The following is a 22,088-nucleotide window of genomic DNA, read 5'->3' as shown; positions in this document are numbered from 1 at the left end:
ACCCATGACTCTGGCCCACCAATCTGCAGTAGTAGCACCTGTGAACCTGACAAGCCCAGAGGTAACAGAAGCAACCCTGGCTTCCCCCCTTTTCCCCTGTGGCAGCAGAGCCTGCAACCCCAGTCATGGTGGAAGCATCTGCCATCCCTGTACCCCAGGCAGCAATGCCAGCAACAGCCATGACACCAGCAGCAGCAAGGCACAAGAGACTCAAGAGGCATAAGCAACAACAACGGGGGTACTGAGCAACACCTCTGGCAGAAGTGGTGGACGATGGAAACTGCTGATCTCAAATATAACTAGAGGTAGCTCAGGTAAGAGAAACCAAAAATTTGTGCTATAGTGCCACCTACTGAAAAACAAAAGAAAGATCTCTAATTACTAATGTTGAATTGTCAGAAGCAAGTAAAAAAAGCTTTACCTAAAGAAGAAATGTGTTTGTTACTTCAAATGCACAGGTAGACGAACAACCATCAAGCACCATGAAAAACATGGTAACATGGTATCATAAAAAGAAAATGACAAAACTCCATAAACCAAACTTAAAGTCATAGAATATTGTGATTGAACTAATAGAGAATTCAAGATAGCTGTCATGAAGAAACTCAAAGAGCTACAAGAAAACAGAAAGACAATTCAGTGAGCTTAGGAATAAAGTTAATGAATAGAAGAAATACTTTACCAAAGAGATAGAAACTCTAAAAAAGAACTGAACTGAAATTTGGAGCTGAAGAACTCAATAAATGAGATGAAGAACACATTAGAAAGCACTGGAAATAGAGTAGATAATATGGAAGAGAGAATCAGTGAGCTCAAAGATAGAAATATAGAAATACAGGCAGAAGAGGAGAGAGAACTAAGATCTAAAAAAATTGTGGAGATTCTGTGAGAACTATATGACTTCACTGTGAAGGTCAAAATAAGAATAATTGGTATCCCAGAAGGAGAAGAGAGGGAGACGGAAGCAGAGAGTTTATTTAAATAATAGCTGAGAACTTTCCAAACCTGGGGAAAGAACTGGATATATAAGTCCATGAAGCTAAGAGAACACCTGATTACCTCAACACAAAAAGACTTTCTCCAAGACCATTACATTAGAACTGTCAAAAGTCAATGACAGAGACAGAATGGCCATCATCAAAAAATCTACAAACAATAAATGCTGGAGAAGGTGTGGAGAAAAGGGAACCCTCTTGCACTGTTGGTGGGAATGTAAATTGATACAGCCACTATGGAGAACAGTATGGAGGTTCCTTAAAAAACTAAAAATAGAACTATCATACGACCCAACAATCCCACTACTGGGCATATACCCTGAGAAAACCATAATTCAAAAAGAGTCAGGTACCACAGTGTTCGCTGCAGCACTATTTACAATAGCCAGAACATGGAAGCAACCTAAGTGTCCATCGACAGATGAATGGATAAAGAAGATGTGGCACATATATACAATGGAATATTACTCAGCCATAAAAAGAAACAAAATTGAGTTATTTGTAGTGAGGTGGATGGACCTAGAGTCTGTCACACAGAGTGAAATAAGTCAGAAAGAGAAAAACAAATACCGTATGCTAACGCATATATATAGAATCTAAAAAAAAAAAAAAAAAGGTTCTGATGAACCTAGGGGCAGGAGAGGAATAAAGATGCAGACGTAGAGAATGGACTTGAGGACACGAGGAGGGGGAAGGGTAAGTTGGGACGAAGTGAGAGAGTGGCATGGACATATATACACTACCAAATGTAAAATAGATAGCTAGTGGGAAGCAGCCACATAGCATAGAGAGATCATCTTGGTGCTTTGTGACCACCTAGAGGGATGGGATAGGGAGGGTGGGAGGGAGACACAAAAAGGAGGAGATATGGGGATATATGTATATGTATAGCTGATTCACTTTATTATAAAGCAGAAGCTAATGCACCATTGTAAAGCAATTATACTCCAATAAAGATGTTAAAAAAAAAAGTCAAAAAAGTCAATGACAAAGAAAGAATTTTAAAGGTAGCAAGGAAGGAAGGACAGTAACCTACAAAGGAACCCCCATTAGGCTTTCAGCAGAAACTCTATAGGACAGGAGAAAGTAGAATGATGTATTAAAAATATTGAAAGATAAAAACTTTCAGCAAGAATACTCTGTCCAGCCAAGGTATCCTTCAGATCTGAATGAAAAATAAAGGCTTTCTCAGACAAACAAAAGCTGAGGGAGTTCATCACCACTAGACCTGCCTCACGAGAAATGTTGAAAGGAGCTCTTCTACCTGAAATGAAAAGGCAAAAGTACACAAAACTTTGAGTAATGTGATAAATAGACAGAATCATAAAATTGCAATTTTATATCAGAATAGGCTGTTAAACACTTAATTGTAGCATACAGTTTAAAGGGAAAGAAATCAGTAAGGATAACTATAGTAACTTCAGTTTGGTAACAAACTCACAAGGTAAAAAGGAATAATTTGAGACAACAAAAACATAAAAGGGGAAGAGGAAAAGGAGAGAACTCATATAGGCAGTAAAGATAAAATGCTATCAGTAGAAAAAGGACTATTTTATCTATAAGACATTATATACAAACCACATGGTAATCACAAAACATAAATCTAGAGCAGAGACACAAAACATAAAAAAAAGAGGGAACTGAGAAAACATCTTAGAAAACTACCAAACTAAAATGGCAGATAGAAACACAAGAAAAAGAAAAATGGAGGTGTAGAGCAACCAGAAAACAAAGGATAAAATGGCAGTACTAAGTCCTCATTTATCAACAGTCGCTCCAAGTGTAAATGGATTAAATTCATCAATCAAAAGTCACAGAGTTACTAGCTGGATTAAAAAAAAAAAAAAAAAACAAGACCCAATGATATGCTGGCTCTGGGAGACTCTGTTCTGAAGATGAATATAGGCTCAAAGCAAAGGAATGGAAGATGATACTCCAAGCAAATAGAGGCCAAAAGAAAGTATGGTGCAGACATACTCATGTTAGACCATCAAGCCAAAAAAGGTAACAAGAAATGAAAATGGATATTATATTATCATAAAGGGGAAGCATAAGAAAGAAAACATAACTGTCTGTAAGGAGCACCAGAATATATAAAGCAATTATTAACAGACCTAAAGGGCAAATCTGACAGTAACACAATGTTAGCAGGGGCTATAACATTCCACTTACAACAATGGATAGATCACCCAGACAGAAAGTCAACAAGGAAAAATGGCCAAAAATAAAATATTAGACCAGATGGATGTAATAGATTTATATAGAACATTCCATTCAAATGCAGCATAACGATGCATTCTTCTTAAGAGCACATGGAACATTCTCAAGGAGCGATCATATGTTGGAATACAAAATAAGTCTCAACAAATTTATGAAGAGTGAAGTAATATCAAGCATCTTTTGCAAGCACAATGAAATTAGAAATCAACTACAAGAAGAAAACTGATAATGTCACAAATAGGTGAAGATTAAACAACATGCTACTGAGCAACTATTGGGTCAATGCAGAAATCAAAGAACAAATCCATAAATACCTGATGACAAATGAAAATGAAAATAAAACACACCAAAATCTGTGGAATGCAGCAAAAGCAGTTCTAAAAGGGGAGTTTATAGCAATACAGGCCTATCTTGAGAAACAAGAAAAATTTCAAATAAACAACCTAACCTTACAACTAAAGGAACTAGAGAAAGAAGAACAAACAAAGCCCAAAGTTAGTAGGAAAAAGAAAATAATAAAGATCAAAGTGGAAATAAATGAAACACAGACTAAAAGACAATAGAAAAAATCAATGAAACCAAGAACTTGTTCTCTGAAAAGATAGACAAAATTGACAAACCTTTAGTTAGACTCACTAAGAAAAAATGAGAGAAGGCTCAGTTAAATAAAATCAGAAATGAAAGAAGAAAAATTACAATGGAAACCACAGAAATACAAAAGATTGTAAGAGAATATTATGAACAGCTATATACCAACAAATAGGACAACTTAGAAGAAATGGGAAAATTCTGAGAATCATACCACCTTCCAAGATTGAATGATGAGAAATAGAAAATCTGAAGAGACTGATCACTAGTAAGGAAATCAAAAACCTCCCCTAAACCAAACGTCCAAAACCAGATGGTTTTGCAGGAAAATTCTAACAAACATTCAAAGAAGAATTAACACCAATCCTTCTCAAACTCTTCCAAAAAATTGAACACCAATCCTTCTCAACTCTTCCTAACACATTTTACAAGGCCAGCATTTACGCTGATATCAAAACCAGAGAAAAACAACACAGAAAAGATAATTACAGGCCAATATTGCTGATGAACATAGGTGTAAAAAATCCTTAACAAAATATTAGCAAACCAAATACAACAATACATTAAAAGGATCATACACCATGATCAAATGGGACCTATTCCATGGATGCAAGGATGGTTCAACATCCACAAATCAATCAACATAATACACAATATTAAAAAAATAAAAAATAAAAATCACATGAACATCTCAAAAGAGACAGAAAAAGCATCTGACAAGATTTAACAGCCATTTATGACAAAACTAAATAAAATGTGTATGGAAGGAATGTGCCTCAACATAAGAAGGCCATATATGACAACCTACAGCTAACATCATACTCAATGGTAAAAAAACTGAAAGCTTTTCCTCTTAAGATCAGGAACAAGACAAGGACGTCCACTATCAGTACTTTTATTCAACATGGTATTGGAAGTCCTAGCCACAGCAATCAGACAAGAAAAAGAAATGAAAGATATCTAAATTAGAAGGGAAGAAGTAAAACTGTCACTATTTGCAGGTAACATGATACTATGTATAGAAAACCCTAAAGACTCCACCGAAAAACTATTAGAACTAATACAATAAGTGAAGTTGTAGGATATAATATTAATACACAGAAATCTGTTGCATTTATATACACTAATAATGAACTATCAAAAAGAGAATTCAAGAAAACAATTCCATTTAAAATTGCATCAAAAAGAATAAAATACCTAGGAATAAATTTAACCAAGGAGATGAAAGACCTGTACACTGAAAACTTAAACACTCTTGAAAGGAACAGAAGAAGATACAAAGAAATGGAAAGATATTCTGTGCTCATGGATTGGAAGAATTAATATTGTTAAAATTTTCATATTGCCTAAAGCAGTCTACAGATTCAATGTAATCCCTATCAAAATCCCAGTAACATTTTGCACAGAAATAGAACAAAAAAATCCTAAAATTTATATGGAACCACAAAAGATCCCGAATAGCTAGAGCAATCCTGAGGGGGAAAAAAAAAAACCAAAAAACAAAGGTAAATGTATCACACTTCCTGATTTCAAATTATTCTAAAAAACTATAGTAATCTATACAACATGGTATTAGCAAAAAAAAAAAAGACAATGAGATCAATGGAACAGAGTTGAGAGCCCAGAAATAAACCCATACGTATATGGGCAATTAATTTATAACAAAGGAGCAAAGAATGTACAATAGAGAAAGGATAGTCTCTTCAGTAAATAGTGTTGGGGAAAGCTAGACAGCCAGACACATGCAAAAGAGTGAAACTAAAGCACTTTCACACCATACACAAAAATCAACTCAAAATTGCTTAAAGACTTGAATATAAGCCCCAGAACCATAAAATTCCTAGAAGAAAATATAGGCAGTGTGCTCTTTGACATCTTACCAATATCTTTCTGGATGTCTCCTCAGGCAAGGGAAACAAAAGGGAAAATAAACAAATGGGACTATATCAAACTAAAAAGCTTCTGCACGGCAAAGAAAACCATCAACAAAATGAAAAGACAACCTAATGAATGGGAGAATATATTTGCAAATGGTATATCTGATAGAGGTTAATATCCAAAATATGTGAATAACTCATATAACTCAAAAACAAAAAGAACAATTTGATTTAAAAAAAAAACTGGCAGAGGATTTGAATATAGATGGCCAACAGGCAGAGGAAAAGATGTTTGACATCACTAATTATTAGGAAAATTCAAATCAAAACCATAGTGAGATATCACCTCATGTCTGTTAGAATGGCTATTACCAATAAGGCAAGAAATAACAAGTACTGGAGAGGGTATGGAGACAAGGAAACTCTGATACACTGTTGATGGGAATGTAAATGTAAATGTAAATTGGTACAGAAACTATGGAAAACAGTATGGAGATTCCCCCCAAAATTAAGAATAGAACTATCACATGATCCAGCTATTTTACTTCTGGGTACTTATCTGAAGACTATGAAAACACTAATTTGAAAAGATATATGCACCCCTAAGTTTATTGCAGCAGTAGTTACAATAGCCAAGATATGAAAACAACCTAAGTGTGCATCAGTGGATGAATGGATAAAGATGTGGTATGTTATAAACCAATGTTACCTCAATTTAAAAAAAAAAAAGAAAAAGAGTCAGTGTCTCAAGTCAAAGTTAAAGAGATTTAAGGAAAGAAAGAGAAGTATGTGGTCTCAAAAACAAAAGTCTGAAGGACATAAAGAAGACTAGCAGATTTTACCTGGAGTGTAGCTCCCTGGTCTGTTGGGAAAATATCTGTGATTGAGTGATGAGGATGAAGATTCCCTACTAATAATCAGACTGATTCAAGAAAGAGCTCGTGGAGAGACATGTGAAAATGGTAGAAAAACTAATTTTGTGTCTTGAAGCATATTCAAAATTCTCATCTTGGGATAAATTGGAATTTTAAAGTTTTTCTGAAAATAGAGTTTTAAATATTTGTATTTATTTAGATATTTGTCTCATTCACATTCTCAAGACTGATGTTGTCCCTTACAAGCTATTTTCCACCTTAAATAATTCCCATTATCTTCCATACACTTTGAAAACATTTTAAAAATAAATTTTACCAGAAAATAAGTTATTTTATTTTCTAAAGTGTGGAGAAATTTATAATGCATTGCCTTTACATATGAACACTTCCTAAAGTTAAACTCTACTTTGGGGAAAAACAATTGCCTAAGAAGGCTGTTAAAATTTTAGGCCAACTTTGCTCAACAATTTATGCCTGAGTTATGCTGCCTAGAGATAGAAGATCAAGAGTATGTTTTCTTAAAATACCAGCTACGATTTCAGAAAACTGTCAGTCTCATCATGTTTGTATTATGGGAAGGAATCCTAAATGCAGCAGAAATAAAAAAAGAAAATAGTCAGGAGCCATATGGAACTTTACCATTTGCTGCCAAGAAATTGTCTTCCATTTTAAAAAGCCAAAGACGTCCAAGATGTATAGAGGAAAATAATTATACATGCAATGATGCATTTGATTGAGTGGCATTGATTGGAAAGATGGAATGAGATGTTTGTTTTTAAGAAATTATTTAATGTACTGGTTGTGAATTGAGTGATCCCAAATGAATTTTCTGATCATAATATTTTTATTTACTTTTGGTTAGCTTCAGATTTCCATTCATAAGCACACTTTAAGTTGGCCCTTTACTTGTTAACTTCTACAGGATTGTGTGCATGAGTGTGGGGGCAGAAGGGGAGTTTTCTGTTTAAACTAGAGACAGCAGAGTGATATACTTTGTAAGATATTTAAAACATATATGAAATTAAGATGAAATAACTTGGCCCAAGTAACTCATGTTGGTTTGAAATCACAGAATGAAACTGAGTATTAGAATCAAATAACTTTGAATCTTATTAAATTGCATTTGCCAACTCCTGACATGAAAATTATAGATTGAGGAACAGAGTAACAAATGGCTCATAGCTCCATGTGAGATGGTGGTGTTCATAGTGTAGTAGGCTTAGAAGAAGGGATCTCTGGGCAAGAGGTCTCAGTTTTAGCTCTGAGGAGGGTACATCTTTTTATGTTAGAAACTGGAGGCTGAAAAGAAGTCATTGAACAAACACACAGTTTTCCTCAGAAACGGAAGACCTGATTAGCTGTGGTCTGACTTAGTTCATCTATCTGTTTGTTGTATGTGGTTGCTGTGTTTTTATTTGTATTGAGGTATAATACACCTATAGAAAAGTACACCTGTCATAATCACACATAATTCAGGTTGGAGGTTGCTGTATGAAGGGTGCATGGGTCTATGGAGAAGTAAGAGAAGGTCTTAGTGTAGGGAAGTCTGGCCATGCTTTTAAGAAATAGAACTAGACAACTCATAAATGCATAGTAGAGAAAAAAGAAACACAATTTTAACCTTATATGGCAGCCTATATTTTTGGTTTGGAAGCTTAAATTCTTTTATCAGCTTGTTATGGCCATCAGTGCTACTGTGGCCCTTCTGATATCACTCTGACTTTCATAGGTTTTTGGGAATTTACCACACTCATTTTGATGGCATTTTTCTTCTCCATAGTGAGGGGTCCTTGTTTTTCCTCCTGTCATCAAACAGATTAAGGATGGGCACTCTCCCCAACTATCTATTCATTCTTTCTTTAGAGCCTAGTATAGGGCCTCATTCTTTGTTTTTTATAAATAAAGGTCCTTGTGCAAAACTCTTTTATTTAGCTCACGCTTTCAGTTTCTCACGGCTTCTCAGGGGTAGTTTGTCTTAAGATACCTTGAGCAATGTTGTATAATTCAGCATCCCAGACCATCTTTTGCAACATGCAGTTGCAGATGACCCCACATGGTATGGGGCACCTGGTTGTTCTCTTACCTTAGGATGAGCTCCCTGCCCATCAGGTTAGAGCTTCTAGGAGTGAACATGGGGTAGATTAGCTCTCTGTGGTACCCTTGGGAAGACCTTCTACTACATCCATGGAAGAAAGCAATGCTAAAAATGATTGAGGTATAGGTTTGCTGTGCTGATCTTTTCCAAGTCAACTTCTCATTTTCTCTCTCTCCCCCAGTTAATGGGTATATGAATGAATGTGTATGTTTGTGTGGGTGACTCACACATTCTAATGTAGAACTTTATAGAAATGAATTTCAGTGAGTCTTTTTCTTTTTTATACACAAGACCACATCAATGAAAAAGAAACACTCTTGAGCTGTTGACTGGCTTTCACCACTTATTATGTGAGAAAGGAAATGTCAGTAACTTAAAAGAAATTTTAAGATCAATGTGTTTGAGCTTTTCTGATTTTAAAATCCTTTACAGAAACTTGTTAAAAAGGTTATATAATGGAAACAGGGAGGCAGAAACTTCTCAGGGCACTGGGAATTTTCTTTGTTTCCCCTGAGAGCAAAAGGTAGAGAAGTGGAGCCTTATTCTGGGGAGACCAAACCCCCACCCCCAGCATGAGTGTCAGTGTCCATTAGTTATGTGCAGTTATTGCTTTTTAGGAACTACTGCTCTGATTTACAGGGAAACAAAGACTGGGCTACACCATGTATTCACAAAAGCCATGGTGAAATAATTGGTGAAGTAAAGGTGGTAAATGAACCAATTGTTGGGGTAGTTCAGGCCTAAATGGACTTTCTGCTGAGGTGACCTGAAGTTGCCCTAATTCTTCCTTTGTTCCAGTTGTATAGATCGGTTTAGAAATGTGGTAGAAGGTTGACATGTCAGACTGTGACTTTATTCTGTCCCTGGAATAACCAAGGATGTTTTAGAAAATCAATTTGCTCTCTTCAGGAGGATTCCACTGAAGTATAGGAACACAGTCTTTTGGGGAAAAGTTCCTCTGAAGATGGACACGGTTTCATTTCTGTTTCATTAGCTCTTACTGCAGAGAAGATGATGGATAAACTTAGTTATTTGCTGCTTCTCTTATTAAGGGTTTTATCCATTTCTTTTCAACGTAGAAGAATATGGGAGCCTAAACGTGATTGCTGAGATTTGTCATTTTCAGTAGCTCAGGGTTCTCCCTGAAGTAAACTAAAGGCATCTGCTTTCAACACTCATGTCTATAAAACCACAAGTGAGAGGGAAATGTGTGAACTTTCAAGCCCCAGACAATGATGCATTTAAAAAGAATTGTTGCTATGACTGTGGAAATATTTTCCTCCCAGTTGCTGTTTATGCATTTTGTGTGTGTGTATATATGTTTGCTCAGATGTATGTCACCTACTCAAGAATTCTGAATTCAAGAATTTTGCATCAGAACTTATTACTCACTTGATTAGATTAAGATGTAGAATTGTTAGCATTTTTTTAAAGCTGCAAGTTGTCTACGTGATTAATGTAAAATGAAAAATTTAGCCAAATATCCTGTTAACACACACACACATTGTTTATAGAAATTAAAGCATGTATACTTCCATTTTTGTGAAAATTTTTTACCTTAAAGCAATTTTAAGAAAAATTGATCTCTACTTTGGCATTCTAAATCTGCTTTATAAAAAATTATGACTTTTTTAAAAAAGATGTGACACTCTTAATCAAAGTGAAATTAGATAAAATAAAGTAAAATTCAAAAGCAGCAACCTTTCTTTTCCTTTAGTGAAGCAGTGTCTGTGGTGGAAGTTGCCCTGGAATGAGTCTGAGGAGAGCAGTTCTGTGGAATGCAAGTGATGACTCTTAACCTTCTTTGGCCTTTGTTCCCTCTCCTGCAAAGCTAGAGCCATAGAGAACTATCTCTGGGTTCCCTCCCCCATCTGCTCCTCCAGGTCTAAACACTATTTCGCTTTCTCTGTTATGCACACACCACTATTTGACATTCCTTTGGGAATACTTGGGAATACTTTGGGAATACCCAATACTTGCAGTGTGTAGCTCTGTTTTCAAATAGTATTCAGGAGAGAGAAAACTCCAAGGCGGCAGATCCGGCATTCTCAAATTTTAAAGCTCAACTGAGAAGAAAAGAATTCATTCAGAGAAGCATATAAGTTCCACTTGACTAAATCTTTGCACTTTCCACACATCTTCATTAGGGAAGGTGTGGACCCATCTCTAATGGCTGTGGTTGACAGTTTTGATTGTACAATATTTTGACTTGCACTTCAGAGTTCCCTCAATGTCTCCATCTATGTCCATGGGTAACTCTCAAAATACAACAGCTGTGCCATCTGTTTCAAATATTATTTCAGCCCTTGCTGTTTTGGGATAAATTTCATAAAGTATATTGCATACACACACATTTAATTGAACAAATGAGAAGCCTTTCCAGTTTAAAAAAGCTTCCTAAATGACAAGGAGTGTCCAATTTCCATTCAAATGGTTACTCCGGGGCTTTAAAATGTGTGAATTCATCTAACAGAGGCTGGTGGTGTACTTTGAGGCAGATGGCTTGATTCTGCGAAGAAAAAAAATTAAGTGGATTTTACTATCAATCTTTTTTTTTTTGGCAAAACACTGACATAATAAAGATGTATGTTACTGAGAATGTTTTTTAATAATGATTCTACCTTATGTTTTCCCCCAAGAATATGGTTAACTGACTAGGAAAATCTATTTAGAGATTTTATGTTTATCTATAGTGATCAGCTTAGGAAAAAAAAAGAAGCCCACTAACCAAATTGCTGAAATACAAAAGGAAAATAATGCTCTACAGCTTTCTAAAGGAGTCCAAGAGGAAAGGAATGCTCAAGTTTGTCTGCTTTTTCTCCTGCTAAATAGTTGTGAAGTCAGTAAGTTGACTATTTTGAAGGAAGGAGAAGGGATTTCACTTCATGTAAGAGTGTCTTTAGAGAAGTATCTTCAACGGGTGTTACAGATGTTTTGTCCAAGACACTTTGCATATTTAATACCAGCAGTTTTAGAGGTAAGTCATTGGAATGATTGCGTGTACTCTCAAATTTAGACTCACGTTAGCAGGTGTCAAAATTATGTCAAAAGTTCTGTGCTCTAGAGGTCCTTTTAAATCTTGCCTGCCTTATGAACATTATAGTTTACCCCTGCCAAATCCACTCCACTTTTCTTCCATTTGTAGTTTGCAGAATTGCTGAGTTCTTGGTTAGTTCTTGATTAGTTAAAACCAATCATGTGTCTCATCCCTCTTGGAAATGATTGTTTAGCAGCCTAAGCCTAAGCCAATCAACCCATTGCTTTCTTTGGCATCAGTTATTGGTTTAGGACTAAGCATATGACTTAAGTTGTCCCAATTGGTCTGAAAGAAAAAACATTTCTTTGATAGCTTGGGAAAAGTGCTTTCTTCCTTCCAGTGGACATGGATAGGGAAGCATATAGCCTTTACTGCTACTGACAACTTCTTGGAAACATAAAGAAAACTGACCTTAGGATGAAGTGAACAATGAAGATAGTAGGATGAAATGTAGGAAGAGCTTTGATAATATAAGTGAGACTTTGAGTTCATCGCTCTAAAGTCCACTAAGCCTCTGGACTTCCCCTTGTGTTATCCAGTGCTCATGGTTAGAATAATTCTTATTGTTCATGCCAGTTGGAGTGAGTCTTTGTTTTTTAAGTGTAAAGGTTTTTTTTTTTTAATTATGTGTAACATAGGCAAAATTATGTCAATAAAATATTATCTTAAGAAATTTCACATGTGTGGTTCCTTCCACAGCCAATCATGTTAGTTCCTCCAAACTTTGAGAAATAATCTTCAAGACAGACCTTTGAAAAATAACTTTTGCTTAATCTATCATTGTCATGTCCATCCACAATTCTTTTAGTTGGACTTCTTTGATCTCCACTTGGGTACGGAACTACTTAAAACAGTCCCCACCTGTAATCTTTGGGGTCTGTTTTCTTCAAGCAATGTACTTTAGAGCCATGTTCAGGATCAGAGTAGATGGATGTGCCTGGTTCTCAACTGCAGACACTCTCTAACCATGAATAAGTTCAAATTACATTCACTCCTAAGCAATCACATCCTAGAGTAGTACAGATCATTGGGATATGCCAATACCTAAGATAAAAAAAAATTCGACTCTTAGGTCTTTCATAGTTTCTGCAGCTCTGCCTTGTGGTTCTTTCCCATGGATCTAATACATACTTCTGTGAGTAAATAGAACTACATGTTTACTCTGTGAGGTATTTCCAATGACGTGGGTCTTCAGCTAAGCCCCTTTGGGATAGACTTCAGCTGGAGTAAGGTTTTTTGATACTTGCAGCTAAAATCATCTTAACAGATACACCTGAGGATGTGGCTCAGTTGTGCATGTCATGAGACTGTTTCCCAGTCATGGGTGACAGGTCTTATTTCTCTGCTCTGATACTACTGTATTGTTTTTGATATGAAGGGTATTTACTGGAGGCAAATAATGCTATAAAAAATTATTTATTTAATGGGGGTATTGGAGTTACTATGTAGTAGAGCCTAAAACGTCCACATAATCTTTGATTGATTGAAGGTGGTTATTTCCTCACTAAGCCAGTGGTTCTCAAGTAGTCCCCCAAAGTCCTGATGCCTGGTTTCCTCCCCAACATGCTTAGAAACTGTCACTCCTCTCCTCACAACAGGAAACAATCTGAAGAAACTGGAAATCAGTAACTCTTCTTAGATCCATCGGAGAATTGAGGTGACAGGGCAAATTGCCGCCTAGAAAACTGGAGAGACAAGTGAATACAGAGAATCATAGCTCAGCAGGAGCACAAGCCTGCTGGAGCCAGTTGCAGGTAGAAACACTTACATGGTAATTGATAAACTTCTAGAGGCTGATTGTGCACAAGCTTGAAAGTTAAAAACTCCCTGGGACCCAGTCTTAGGGGGAACCCTCACACTTTCATGACATGTACCAGCAGGAACCCCACCAAGTTCTCACTGTGAAGATCAGAGAAAAACCCCTTTATGCTCTGGGTAGGGCAAAAGTAAGGATTTTGAAAGGTGCCCAGAGTGTCCTCCACAGCAAAGTCTTACCCTCCAGGAAAACAGCTTTACCAGAGCATCATCTAACATGGAGTGGGACAGTTAGACTGCTGGGCCCCCTATAGCCTTTCTGCCTCACATAAGAGTAGAAAAAATGCTAAGACACTCTTCTGAAAGTCACAGCTTAGGGACTCAGTGTTGCTGAAAAACCAGGCCTCTGTTCACCGGTGCCAAATAGAAATGCAGAGACAAAGCTTTGGAGGAGTAGAAAGGAGTGGCTTTACTACTTTGCCAGGCAAAGGGGGCCACAGCAAGCTAACGCTCCCAAGACTGTGCCCCCCTTCCTGGGAAATAGGAAGGGGTCTTATAGTTTTAGAATGGAAAATAGGGCTGTAGCTAAGGATCAGGGCTGATGTAGTGTTTTAAAAAAAGTATATAGTTTATTTATTTATTTTTTATTATTTTTGGCTGTGTTGGGTCTTAGTTGTGGCATGCGGGATCTTCATTGCGGCAAGTGGGATCTTTCGTTGTGACACACAGGGTTCTCTCTAGTTGTGGCATGTGGGTGTTCTCTCTCTAGTTGTGGTACATGGACTCCAGAGCACATGGGCTTTGTAGTTTGTGGCACGTGGGCTCTCTAGTTGAGGCGCGTGGGCTCAGTAGTTGTGGCATGTGGGCCGACCAGGGATTGAACCCGTGCCCCCTGCATTGGAAGGTGGATTCTTTACCACTGGACCACCAGGGAAGTCCCAGGGTGATGTAGTCTTGCATTCTTCTTTCCTCCTGGAGACATTGAGATCATTAGGGCTGGTGTCAGGTGATTCTGGAACAGGTTCTGATGGTCCTCGAGGTTATCGTTCTGTGACCTTCTTTCTGGAATGAAGAATGCTCACAAAGTAAAGGAGTGTTAGGGAGTGTTGTCTTGGAGAAGTAAACGTCAGGTGCATAGTACAACTTTAGCTAGAGGGCAATCATTTTCAGACTGCAATTAAGCAAGGAAGGAGGGGAAAAAAAGTCTGTAGGAGACCAGTTGAATGGGTGGAAAGAATAAGGGCTGAAAAAGGGCTAACGTAATAGGGGTTCCTCAACTAGTTTCTGCTACAACATCAGGCCCACTAAAAAATGGGGATTTAGTCATAAGACATAGAATGCTTCCTTCCCAGGACCTTAGCACCACATCAGTAGGGCTCTGGTATAGTAACAGTAAATTACAACTGAAAGAGCTGAAAGAGACACAGACTCTATCTGAAGAGGAGATTCTAGGGAAACTCAAAGGAAACAGGGGAGAAAAAATAAGTTCACTAGAGGAAATTGAAGCCTCTACTAGTTATAGCCATAGCAGACAGTACGCACAGCCTAACTCCTAGTGAGATAAACCTAAAACTTCACACTAAAGGCCTCAGTTCCCATTATCCAATACATCACGTAGAGCTTTCAACAAAAAATGACAAAGCATGCCAAAAGGCACAAAACCAAACAAAACAACATCCTCTCTCCCCCAAATAAAACAGACCAAAGAGTCAAAATGAGCATTAGAACAAGACTCAGAAATTTTGGAATTGAAGTGTAGTCCCAGGATGAGCAGCATCTGCTTCCCATGTTAGGACTGCAAACTCTTGGATCCTACCCTCAATGTATTGAATCAGAAACTCTGGGTGGGGGACCCCATCAGCCTGAGCTTTAACAAGACCTCCAGGTGATTGTGTTTGAAGACCACTGCAGGAAGCATATCAAGCAGATGTGAAATTTGTAAGCTCTTGTGTTTCTTTATATTCTCAGATATAGAATAATAACATTTTTGTTATCCTAGTAGCAAGGTGATTCAAAATGTAAAGAACCCACTAAAGGCATTGTTTATGACTTTGACTTTTAGTTTTGCCAAGCAATATCATTGCTAATGAATTATTTTGGGTGACTGCATGTGGTATAGAGTTCCCCCAGCTGTGTGTGTTTGTGTGACACTTACCACCTGACCTGGGAACCTTAATGCCAGTGGACAACGAGGCAGAAGATGTTTAAATCTGGATAAAGAGTACAGGACCTTTGAGGTTTTCTCAGGGCAGGATTGTCAGGCCCTGTGGCCTCAGAAGATTTTACCTATGGTTAGTTTTTTATGAAGCGGGTTTAGGAAAGGGAGAAGGTGTTAACATGTGCCCTGCTAAAGGCAGATTGTGTTTTTATCTAGGTCTTGGCTAATTCAGTGCTCAGCTGCCCTCTGGTTTGATCACAGTTCTGCAGTCCCCTGAGAGTCAGTTGTTAAGCCTAATGATGATTATTTAGAACTTCCCTGAGACTCTGATGTCAAAGGTCTGCTTTTAGGTTTTTGATCACAGTTTTCTGTCTTAGGTTGCCCGTTATGTGGTCACATACTGCTGCATTCCTGCTCACACACTGGGAGCCTCTCTCTTCTTGGTGCCTCCTGTTAAGTGACAATAAATGTTTTCTATCCAGCTCAAGAAGAATCATAACTTGCTAATACTTGCAGAGGCCTCCTAATTTTACATTGGAGAAAACTGAAGTCTGCAGAGGGAAGGTAATTTACTTCGTTCATTCATTTGTTCAAAAATACTTATTGAGCACCTACTATGTGCCAGGCACTGTTTAATAATGGCAATGATAATAGCAAAAACATGATTGGAATAAAGGAATCATAATTCCTATGCCAGTGCTCTCGTCACCTATCCTGCTTCTTAAAAGGCATTTGAATAAAACAGAATAAACTAAATAAAAAGCAATGAAAGACTAAATAAGAAAAGAAAAAAGGGAAAAAGGAAAAATAACAAAGAAAATAGTCATTTGGGAGCTAAGTGCCATCTGGATGTCTGACTAAGCACACACGTTTACAATTCTGTCCCCAAAGCTGGAATGAATACATATAGAAATAAGAAAAACAATGTAACAGCACTAGGAAATGTGAAAGGTTAGACCAGCAGAAGCAAAAAATTTCTGGAAGATATAAAGCAGAGGGGATTGGATCAACAGAGTAACCAAATAGAACTGATACATGCAGTTAATACAAACAAAAGAAAATACTAACAGTGGGAGAAGCGAGTTGTTTTTCTTTTTTTCTGGACAGAAATTTGGAAAACTCCAAGATCATAATCATTAGGAGCTAGGGGCAGGAATCATCTGTTGGACACTTAATAGGGAGACCAATAAAACTAGGACATTCCAAACACCTGGAAAAAGCACACCCACCCAGCTCTCACAGAGCTGTTATAAACAGTTTGAGACCTAATAAAGAGGTGAATGGATTCTGCCATGGGAGATGGATAGGTGATACTTAAAGTGAGTATTGGTGCTAAAAAGAGAAGTTGGGTGGTGTACCTATGTAATATTAGCTGCCAACATGGTAAACCTTCCCATATCCTGACAGCAAGCTCCTATCCACCCTAACACAGAGGTATTTCTGATGACAGATCCCAGTTCACTTACCATAAGCATGGCTTCTGTCATGTGCAATCAAATTTACTATCAAGTGACTGTGGCATTCACATTGGCCGCCTATACTGATCATCTTAAACCCTCACTTATAAATAAGAAGCTCCAGATTTTTTAGGAAAAAATGGACTACCAAACTGAACAAATTGAAGTAATTCTTGAGGAAACTGATTACTGGAGAAATATAGAAAATATCATTAAAATAATTAGTATCTTCAGAGAGATTTGGGGGGACACTAAATTCCTATAGCTAGAACAGGCTGCTAAGAAAAGGTAAACTGTAAGAGAGAATTTATAGACATTGAAAAGCCCCTACATGATTGTTGAAATATCAATAAATGTGACAGTGCAACTGATGATGTAGAATGCAAAACTCTTAATTCCCTAAAGCTTCTTCATATTTATGGACAAGACCAGCCACTCTGGAGCAAATATTTATTCAGAAAAAGGCCACTTGGGTAGACACAATTAACTCACTGCCTGGGTGAAAGAGGACAATACAAGCTTCTTTGGCTAAAAAAAGTTACCTTTAAACTGTCTTGCTTTTGTTTTTTGTTTTTTTTGATTTTGAAACCTTATTTTATTCTGAGGAATCTATATAGCACTTAGACAGAAAAACGTATTTGTATTTGCTATCACATGTAGAGATTATTCATGCAAAAGTGAGATTTGGAAGATTTTGCCAGCCAATGACAAATAAGTGGTGGAAAAGTGGTAAAGTGAGAATTCCTGCCTAAATGCAGGATTTCTGCATTCTGGGTAGAATTCTTTGGGTCTGCAGCTGGAATTCAGGACATACATACTGATCCTCTCTTTATTTAAAAATCTTGATATTTTGCTCATCATGATTCGTTTTGCCTTAATTTTTTAAAATACTTTAAAATATTGTAAATATTTTTGTAAAATTTTGATTTATTAAATATATTAAAATTCTTAAAAATATCTTGATAACCGAGATATGGGAACATATGTATATGTATAACTGATTCACTTTGTTATAAAGCAGAAACTAACACACCATTGTAAAGCAATTATACTCCAATAAAGATGTTAAAAAAAAAAAAGAAAAGAAAAGAAAAGAAAAAGGAAATGCTAAGTTTCAATTAGAAGTTTGTGAAAATAATAATTGTCTGTAGATCAGGTCCAGGACCAGGATGAGGTGAGTAAAGCCATCACCTCAATTGCAAAATTTAAGAAGCACCAAAAAACTCGGTTAAACTGTCTTTGGAATGCTGAGTTGACTACTGGAGAGGAGATGGGAATACTTGCCTAAGGAAGAATGGATTACTCAAGAGGAAAAGTCAACTCTTTCCCTTTTGAGGTTCAATGTTGTTAGCACCATTCTGACTGACCAGGTCTGTGAAAAGTCCAGTGGCATAAAGGACTCCAACGACCCCAGGGAGGAACTCACCATGGGAGAAGGTAGAACTGGACAGGTGAGCAAGGGCCAATATTTAAGTGAAAGATTAACTTGGGGAGGCTTGGATATGGGATATAATGCAGCTGAGGCCAGAAATACCTATAAACCCAACCATCTTGGCAAACTGGTTATGGAGGCAAGTAATGATTAAGCTTGAATATGAGCTGAAAGACCTATATTCTTGGAGTTTAAGTCTAGTGCATTAGTGAAACTTGTGCAGGGAACTGTACCTCTGTAGGCATAACTGCAGTGATGGACAAGGTGAGAGAATAGTTTTCAGAAGAGTTCCTATGTGCCAGTGACAGAAGCAATAGTACTAGCTGATTCATCACATTTAAGTTTTCTCTGTCAGCTGATTGACAAAAAGACTAAGACCTTAGACTGGAGCAAACTCTTCAGATTCTTGTGACATTTATAGAGAAAAAGGACTACCTCAAGAAAGGGTTAGTTAGTTGTCAGCTAAAGAGCAACTGAAAAAATACAAAAGATGTGACTGAATTCATACAACCCAACTGCTGAAGTAAATCACACAAATTACCTAAAAATATCAAAACAAAACAAAACAAAACAAAAAAACCCTGAATAGTAGAATAGAAATGGTTGAACACCAAATCAGTTTTATGGAAGATCAAGCCAATAAGTTTTCTCAGAATGTGGTACAAAGGAGATGAAAATTGTGGAAGAAACTTGGAAGAAAGGATGTCACTCAGTGTACGAGGTATACATATTCACAAGGCATGTGAGATGTTCAGGAATCCCAGTAACTACCTAGTAAAATGCATGTAAGGAGAAACTAGGGAGACTGGAAGGAATGATATAATCAGAATAATAATAGAAGACTACTTTTTTCTTCAGCTGGGAGAAGATGTTTGTTGGCTTAGTTCCACATGGCTTTCATCTTCCCCTTGGGAAAACAGGATAGCTTGGACATGTCCTTTTCATTGCATGGCAGAGTCACAAGAGAGTAAACCCAAACATATCCACATGTGCAAGTGCTTTTCAAGCCTTTGGTCCCATCACACCTGCTAATATTCCACTGACTAACTCACATGGCCACAGGAGAGGCAGGAAAGTCATATGGCAAAGGATGTGAATATAGGGAGGGGTAATGAAGTAGTTCCATTAATGCTACATGACGTCACCAATCTACCTCTTTCATAGTTGTTGCTTGGGGAAAAATCCTATAAACAAACCATGCATGAGGATTAAGGGTGTGTTGAGAACAGTGTAGATATTACAATCACACTAGTAACCACAGGGCCCAAAGAGTGTTTGTAAAATACTTTGCACTTAAAATGTTGGGTGAAATAATAAATTATGTTTTACTCATTCAAAGAGGACCTTCCTTAACCAGAATGATCCTTTGAGGATGGTATGCTGGGATCCTCCTTCCAGTTTAGTATTAAGACTACCTTCTTTTCAATAACTAAGGGAGGAAGGTGAGGAGAGGCAAAGTTAAAATATCTAAGAAAATATATCTATACCTATACCTCTATCATCTCTATATCTGTCTCTATCTATATAACTATATTTGCCTTTGTTATTTTCTATGTATATCTCCTGTCTTCAGATAGTAAAAAATAAAATGATGAATGCATAATTTTGAATGAGATGTGCTTTTTCTGATTCTAGGTAGGTGTTTGGGAAGAAGTTTTACAAGTAGTGGAAAGAGAGCATTTGATGGAATAGTCTAGAAATTGTCTTTTTGCCCTAGGTCTGCCACTAATAAAAGATAAAATCTTGAACACGTTCCTTAACTTTTCTGAGTGACAATTTTATTATCATTAAAACTGAGCTGGAGGATCTCTAAGATTCTTTTCAACCCTAAGGATTTAAGATGGAAATTAAAGTGGAAATATGACAACAGTATAGATGGGAATTCATTGAATTGCGTTTTGTAAAATTAGGAGCAGTGGCTGATTTATAAGAAGCAATAACATGTTCTCTAAAATGATTAATTATAATTGAGCAGTTACTATTGACATAAGGATGGATAGATCTCATGAATAAAATTGTAAAGCTCATTCCAAATTCGTGTTCTTTTTCGAACAAAGAGGAAAAGTAAGGTGTTTAAATGTTTTAAAATCAGTACTAGATAAATTATGAGTAGAAAAAACTAAAGGTTATAAAGCTTACACTAGATTATAAGTCACTGACTAGTCTCTGATTCAAAGTGACATACTACTAAAGTATGAAAATAAGAAATATCATAGTGGCCTTGCCCTAAGATATATCCTTTCTAGTTGGCAATACTTCCTGTATTGTATTATGGCAGAGCCTAGTTACCATTTGTTGCATCAACTCAAAAGCCTATGGCCGTGTTCCAAGCATCTCTACCTTTCTTCCTTGAAGAAGTTATAAATCCACAATCCACTAATGTATATGAATATACATTATAGATTAAGTTTACATATGCAAATGATTTACTTCACCAACTAGGAGTGGCAATATATCTCATGTTCTTTATTTTGACAGGTAATTTTTCAAGCAATAACATGTCCTTATTAGTGGGAAGTCCAGCATCTTCCATTTGAGTGCTTCTCCTTCCTTACTCTCCAAGTTGTTCAGGTGGTTTTCTCAGACCAAAGACTGTCAATGAAATTTCAAAGATAATTGCAAGTTTACATTGGTCCTCTACTTATGGCTTCTCACTGGTGTCACTATTAAACACTGGTCCTATCCACTTCCATAGATGTTTGTCACTTGATGGTAATTCCTTTCTAGTCTAAGTCCCTACATTGACTTCCCTACATTCTTTTTTTTTTTTTCTCTAGCATGAACTTGGATTTTATTTTTTAATTAATTTTTATTAATTTAAATATTAGGTGATTTACAATATTGTGTTAGTTTCTGATGTACAGCAAAGTGAATCAGTTATACATATACACATATCCACTCTTTTTAAGATTCTTTTCCCATATAGGCCATTACAGAGTACTGAATAGAGTTCCCTGTGCTATACAGTAGGTTCTTATTAGTTTATCTATTTTATATATAGTAGTGTGTATTCGTCAAACCCAATCTCCCAATTTATACACCCCCTTTCCCCCTTGGTAACCATAAGTTTTTCTACATGTGTGACTATATTTCTGTTTTCTGTGCCATTTTTTTAGATTCTACATCTAAGCGATATCATATGGTATTTGTCTTTCTCTTTCTGCCTTACTTCACTCAGTATGACAGCCTCTAGGTCCATCCATGTTGCTGCAAATGGCATGATTTCGTTCTTTTTATGGCTGACTAATATTCCATTGTATATATGTACCACATCTTTATCCATTCTTCTGTCGATGGACATTTAGGTTGCTTCCATGTCCTGGTTATTGTAGATAGTGCTTCTATGAACATTGGGGTGTATGTATCTTTTTGAATTATGGTTTTCTCCAGGTATATGCCCAGGAGTGGGATTGCTAAATCATTGGTAGTTCTATTTTCAGTTTTTTAAGGAACCTCCATGCTGTTCTCCATAGTGGCTGTACCAATTTACATTCCCAACAGTGTAGGAGGGTTCTCTTTTCTCCACACCCTCTCCAGCATTTATTGTTTGTAGATTTTGACTTCCCTGCATTCTTGGGTTCAATGTATTAAGATTCTGA

The 22,088-nt window shown here is 36.8% G+C and overlaps 1 protein-coding gene and 1 non-coding gene across 18 annotated transcripts in view; one reads left to right on the top strand and one right to left on the bottom strand.

Annotated features, from left to right (window-relative positions):
• ZPLD1 (zona pellucida like domain containing 1) overlaps window positions 1-22,088 on the top strand; it is a 324,181-nt gene that overhangs the window by 125,431 nt on the left and 176,662 nt on the right. The gene's annotated exons all lie outside the window — the stretch shown is intronic.
• Window positions 12,780-12,909, bottom strand: LOC137766869 (small nucleolar RNA SNORA18). The gene has a single exon (XR_011074401.1). It is a non-coding gene; the product is annotated as a small nucleolar RNA SNORA18 (small nucleolar RNA).

The sequence above is a fragment of the Eschrichtius robustus genome, chromosome 6 (genome assembly GCF_028021215.1).
Source record: "Eschrichtius robustus isolate mEscRob2 chromosome 6, mEscRob2.pri, whole genome shotgun sequence".
NCBI lineage: Eukaryota > Metazoa > Chordata > Mammalia > Artiodactyla > Eschrichtiidae > Eschrichtius > Eschrichtius robustus.
This window is presented reverse-complemented; position numbering and strand designations above follow the sequence as displayed.